This window comes from Panicum virgatum, chromosome 5N, assembly GCF_016808335.1.
Source record: "Panicum virgatum strain AP13 chromosome 5N, P.virgatum_v5, whole genome shotgun sequence".
In the NCBI taxonomy this organism is placed as follows: domain Eukaryota; kingdom Viridiplantae; phylum Streptophyta; class Magnoliopsida; order Poales; family Poaceae; genus Panicum; species Panicum virgatum.
In genome coordinates, this window is record NC_053149.1 from 1532132 (window position 1) to 1538510 (window position 6379).

The 6379-nt window shown below is 44.4% G+C and overlaps 1 pseudogene; it reads left to right on the plus strand.

The window, feature by feature from the left end:
* The first annotated feature begins 577 nt into the window (after positions 1–577).
* On the plus strand, positions 578–3037 carry LOC120672318 (annotated as a pseudogene).
* The last annotated feature ends 3342 nt before the right edge of the window (positions 3038–6379 follow it).

Here is a 6379-nt window from a genome sequence, read left to right on the forward strand (position 1 = left end):
CTGTCATGACAAACAAACCGTTAAGTTCTAACGGAAAGTGAACGGAATGGCACACAAATAAAAGAATGTTCTCGCGATGGTACACAAATATCTTCGAACTTTTTAATAATATGTGCGTAACCATGAACTTTCATAATGGTATACGCGTAAAACACTCTTTTCTTCAGCTCCATCGTCGGAGATCCAGCTGCGAAGTCTCACTAAACTAAACTTTGGTCAAAGACCAAGGCGTCGACGGTTCCCTCTGACTTGAGGCCGGAGTCGTTACTCGTCAGCCTCAATCTGCTTCACAACATCATTTCGCTGACGGGGTGTTTAGTTCCTTAAAAAAGTTTGTCCAGTATCCGTTACATTGAATTTTCGGAAACATGTATAAAATATTAAATATAGTTCAAAAAATAACTAATTACATAGTTTAACTAATTCCTACAAAATAAATCTAATAACGCTAATTAATACATAATTAAATATTAATTGTCAAATAACAACGAAATGTGTTATAGTAGCCAAATCCAAACTTTTTCACCAACTAAACACCCCTGCTTCATTTTTTTGCTCAGCTTGTGTCGCCTTGTGCAGTTGTGCCAGCCAAAATCGATGATTTCTTCCATGCCGTGCTCGTTCCCTTGCAAGTGGCGCTCGCCAATGGAGGCAGTGAAGCGCGTAGGCGCGCTGCGCCGGCCTCGCCAGGCAGCGCTGCACACCTTCGTCCTAGTCCTGCTTGTGCCTGGTGGCCCATTCGCCGCCTTCGCTGGAGACACCATCGTCCCCGGCGAGGGGATCTCCGGGAACCAGACGCTGGTCTCCAAGAACGGTGAGTTCGAGCTGGGCTTCTTCTCCCCGGGCGCCGGCATCCACCGCTTCCTGGGCGTCCGGTTCAAGAAGAAGCCGACCACCAGCCCCACGTTCTGGGTCGGCAACGGGCTCCCAATCACCGACCTCTCCGGCGTGGCGCTGGAGGTCTTCGGCGGCAGCCTGTGCATCAAGGAGGCCGGGGCTAGCCTCTGGTGTTCGAGCGTAGCGGGGGACGGGCCCCCGCCGGCCGGCGCCACCGCGAGGCTCCTTGGCAACGGCAACCTGGTGGTGACGGATCAGGCGAACTCCTCCAGGATCTTGTGGCAGAGCTTCGATAGCCCTGGCGACTCGCTGCTACTCGGCGGGAGGCTCGGGTTCGACCGGGACACCGGGAGCAACATCTTCATGACGTACATGGATTACCCGCACAATGGCAGCATCAGCGTCAACCGGAGCAGGAGGAACGGGTTCGTGCTCACCACCGATGGGCATGACAGTTTTGGCACCTTCCCTGATTGGATGGTGACATCTCAAGCAGGGGCGGGGCCTTGTGGAGGCGAAACTGGACCCCGGCCCCCCTTGCCTCCGTCTTCAAAAACGTGTGGATGTCCCTGGATGGCCTGCAGTCAGCAGTCCCTGAGAGAAAACGTAACCCACCCAGTAGCTAACAGGCCCAAAGTGCAAAGCCCAAAACTGAAAGCACATTTGCTTCCCTGCCGCTAAGACATGGACACAGCATTATGCGAGATGATGGATGTCACTGTAGCAACTGGCCACCTCTTGGATTGACTGCACGCTCCGCCACTGATCTCAAGACAACGGCAGCTCACTGACTCTGAATCATCCTGAAAGCCCAAATGTGACCGAGTTCTTGCAGTTCCATCTGGGGCAAGTCAGCTTAATGCGGTGGTCAGAGGATTCTGCAGTAGCAAACAACAGTGGTTGGGTGGCTCGTTGGACCTTCCCTTCATATTGCAAATCCAGCAGCTTCTTCTGTGGTGATTTTGGTGCTTGCAAGAGCAATGGCAAATGCGGTTGCCTCGATGGATTTGAGCCTTCATACCCAGCTGAGTGGGGGCTTGGATACTTTGTCACTGGTTGCTCGAGGTCTTTTCCACTAAGCTGCGAGACAAATGGTCAGACTGAACATGATGATTCGTTTATCCTGATAGACAGGCTGCAGGGGCTCCCTTATAACCCTCAAAATGATTTAGCAGAAAGTGATGAAGATTGTGAACAGGCCTGCTTCAGCAAATGCTACTGTGTTGCATATGTGTATGACTCCGGATGCAAGCTATGGTACCTCGACCTGTACAACCTCAGTTTTGCTTCTAGACCTACATATAGCAATGTTTATGTTCGTTGGGGTTCCAAACTACGGGCCAAAAATGGTTTATACACAGGAGTGATTGTATTGTTGGTGACGGGGCTTATAGGACTGGGTTCTGTTATATTGATACTGGCGCTTCTAAGGAGATACAGGAGAGATTTATTTACTTGCAGAAAGTTTGAAGTAGAGGGTTCTCTTGTTTTCTACTCTTATGGGCAAATCAAGAAAGCTACAAGAAATTTCTCTGATAAACTTGGTGAGGGGGGTTTCGGTAGTGTTTTAAGGGGAACAATGCCAGGACCAGGATCGACTGCTGTTGCTGTGAAGAGTCTCAAAGGCCATGGGCACGCGAATAAGCAATTCAGAGCAGAAGTACAGACAATTGGAGTGATCAAACACACTAACCTTGTCCGTCTTCTGGGATTTTGTGTTAAAGGGGATTTGAGGCTGCTGGTATATGAGTATATGCCTTATGGTTCTTTGGACTCACAACTCTTTTCGGAATGATCTTATCTTCTGAATTGGGATCTTCGCTACCAAATTGCACTGGGTATTGCAAAGGGTCTAGCCTATCTTCATGAAGAATGCAAGGACTGCATCATACATTGCGATATCAAGCCTGAAAACATACTACATGATGAGGACTTCTGTGCTAAAATCGCAGACTTTGGCATGGCAAAGCTTCTTGGACGTGAATTCAACTCTGCGTTGACCACCATCCGAGGAACCATGGGATATCTTGCACCAGAGTGGATATCTTTTTTTAGATAACGGATGAAACATCCGGCCTCTACGACCGAGGATGTACACAGCCCGTTTATTACAGAGTTTAGGAAAAACAAAGATTACAACCAAGTTCCACTGAAAAGAACAAAAGAACTATAATAAACGAAGATTATGGTTCCACCCTCCTTTGACATGCTCCAAGGCTACTATTTCAATCTTCTTGCTCATCATGGAGAGTGTGTTCTTCACTTGGTTGTTACGCTGCAACTGCGCCTAGAAGCTAACCAGTACGCCCCACTGAAAATAACCTGCAGGATCGAATTAATCTTGATTTTATTAAAAACAATATCATTTCGACACCGCCAAATTTCCCAGCAAAAAGCAGCCACCCCCACCCAAATCAAATTCCTAATCTCTTTTGATTGATTAGAAAGCCAATTACCAAACATATGACTAATTGATCTAAGAGGGGATAATCCGGTAGCAATGTGAATGATCCTCCAAACCATTCTAGCATAATGGCACTCCAGAAAGAGGTGTCTGTTGGTTTCATCCAAATTACAACCACAACACTTCTTGCTCCCTTTCCAGTTTTTCTTTGCGAGGTTATCTTTGGTCAAAACGACACCCCTTTGTAAATACCAAAGAAAAATTTTAATTTTCAGAGGAATCTTCAGTTTCCAAATCATCTTATGTCGAAAAGGTAGATGTTCGGATAACGAATTAAGATAAAAAGATCGGACAGTAAAAGAGCCCGATTTAGTTAAGTTCCAAATAAACACATCCGAACCTTCCACTAATTCGACATTAGCAATTCGGGCTACCAGGTCATGCCATTCCACAAGTTTGCTATCCACCAGGGCCCTTCTAAAAGAAACATTAAGAGGCCTAGTATCCAAAATTTTGGCTACTGTAGCATGCGGATCCCGCACAATGTTATAAAGTGATGGATATCTAACCTTGAAAGGCGATACACCTACCCAAGTGTCATCCCAAAAACGAGTTTGACTCCCATCTTTAATAACAAAAGAGCCATTAGAAAAAACATCATATTTGATTTTCATCAGTCCTCTCCAAAAATGAGAGTCATAAGGCTTTGCAGAAACCTGAGTCAGGGATTTGGTTCTTAGATATTTATTCGTTAGTAAAGTTTGCCATAGCCCTTCGGTATGGAGCAACTTAACCAATCATTTAGCCAAAAGGCTCTTATTTTGCAACTGTAGATCTAGGATACCAAGCCCCCCTTGCCCCTTAGGACGACATAGTATATCCCATTTGGCAAGGCGATATTTATGTTTATCAGAAGAACTTTGCCAGAAGAATCTTAATCTAAAATGATCCAGATTCTTAAGTACCCCTTTAGGTATTTCAAAAAAGGACATCATAAACATGGGTAGGCTACTAAGAACCAAATTTAGTAGGACAAGATGTCCTCCATAAGAAAGGTAGTTAGCTTTCCAACAAGAGAGCTTTTTCTCAAAACGCTCTTCTACCTTGTGCCACTCAGAGTTAAGAAGTTGCCTATGGTGCATTGGAATTCCCAAATATAGAAAAGGGTATTCCCCCGTATTGCAGCCAAAGAGGTCAGTATAAAAATCTTCTGCCTCCTTCGCCGCCCCATAGCAAAAAATCTCACTCTTATGGAAATTGATCTTAAGCCCAGATAACTGCTCAAATGCAACAAGCAAAAGTTTTAGATTTTTTGCCTATTCCAGGTCATGATCAAAGAAGATAATGGTATCGTCTGCATATTGAAGAATAGACAGTCCATCATCTAGCAAGTGAGGAATTACACCTCTTATTTGGCCATCGGCCTTCGCACGATTTATAATAAGTGCTAGCATGTCCGCCACTATGTTAAATAATATAGGTGACATGGGATCTCCTTGATGGAGGCCTCTCTTGGTTTGGAAGTAAGGACCAATTTCATCATTAACCTTGATCCCCACACTTCCTCCTGTAACCATTCCTTCAATCCAACGACACCACTTAGGTGAAAATCCTTTCATACATAGTGTCTGTTGAAGAAACGGCCACTTAATTTTATCATATGCCTTTTCGAAGTCAATTTTAAAATGACCCCGTTCTTCTTTTTGGTATGCAATTCATGGATAGTTTCGTGGAGAATTACTACTCCTTCCATGATATTCCTGCCAGGCATAAAGGCAGTCTGAGTAGGACTTACCACAGTCTGTGCTACTTTGTTTAACCTATTCATGCCAACTTTAGTAAAAATCTTAAAGCTGACATTAAGAACACAAATAGGTCGATATTGCTGAATTTTAGTAGCTTCGGTAGACTTTGGTATGAGAGTAATTATCCCAAAATTAAGACTAAAGAGGTTCAAATCCTCTTTGTGGAAGTCCCTAAAGAGAGCCATAAGGTCATCTTTAATGATTTCCCAGAAGACCTGATAAAATTCTGCTGGAAAACCATCCGGACCTGGGGCCTTATTGTGTTCCATCTGAAACACATCATCCCTCACCTCAGCTTCAGTAAACTCACAAGTGAGTAGATCATTTTCTTCTTGGGACACATGTGGAATATCATGAGTCTGATCTTCCATCAGGGTTATATCCAAAATATCTGGAGACCCAAAAAGATTTTTATAGTACTGAGTGATATGGCTCTTTAGTTGCTCATCACCTATAACAACACCTTGATCATTTTCAAGTTTATAAATGTGTTGTTTACGGTGTTTCCCATTGGCTACTAACTGAAAGAACCTAGTGTTATCGTCCCCTTCTAACAGGGTTTTAACCTTAGCTCTTTCATACCAACGAATTTCCTCCTCTCTCAGCAGCATAACCAGACACTCTTTAAGGTAATGTTTATAATTGATCTCCTGGTCGGAGAGGGCACCACCTTCGGCCTTTTTATCAAGGCCATCCCAAATGGATAAGAGCTGCTTCTTCTCTTTGCGGAGAGTTCCTGCCGTATTCTTGGCCCAACCTTTGAGAAATTGTCGGATCCTACGCAGTCTATTCTACCATCGCTCTAAAGGGGCACTACCACTCATCTCTGATTGCCAAACATTGGCAACCATGTCGTAAAAACCATCCCGGAGCAGCCAACCTCGTTCAAATTTGAAAGGTCGTTGACCGGTCTGATGAGTAGAAGCCCCCGTATTAAGGACTAGAGGAGTATGGTCAGAAATATTTCTATCTCTCGCCTCTACTGTTGACAAAGGAAACTTGTCTTCCCATTCGGTACTAACTAGGATCCTATCAAGCTTTTCAAAAGTAGGATCATTCCCGGGACCAGCCCAAGTAAATTGGCGGCCCGACATGACAATCTCTTTGAGGTCAAGAGAATCTATAACAGCGTTAAACAGATTCGGCCATTTATGCTCAAACACCCCGGAGCTCTTATTTTCCGGTCGTCTCATAATATTAAAATCCCCTCCAATGATAAAGGGAAGAGATTCTTTTGAGCACAAATTTGCCATCTCCACTAAAAATGCCTATTTATGGACACTCTGCGCTAGTCCGTAGACCACAAACAACACAAATTTGAAACCATCATTTT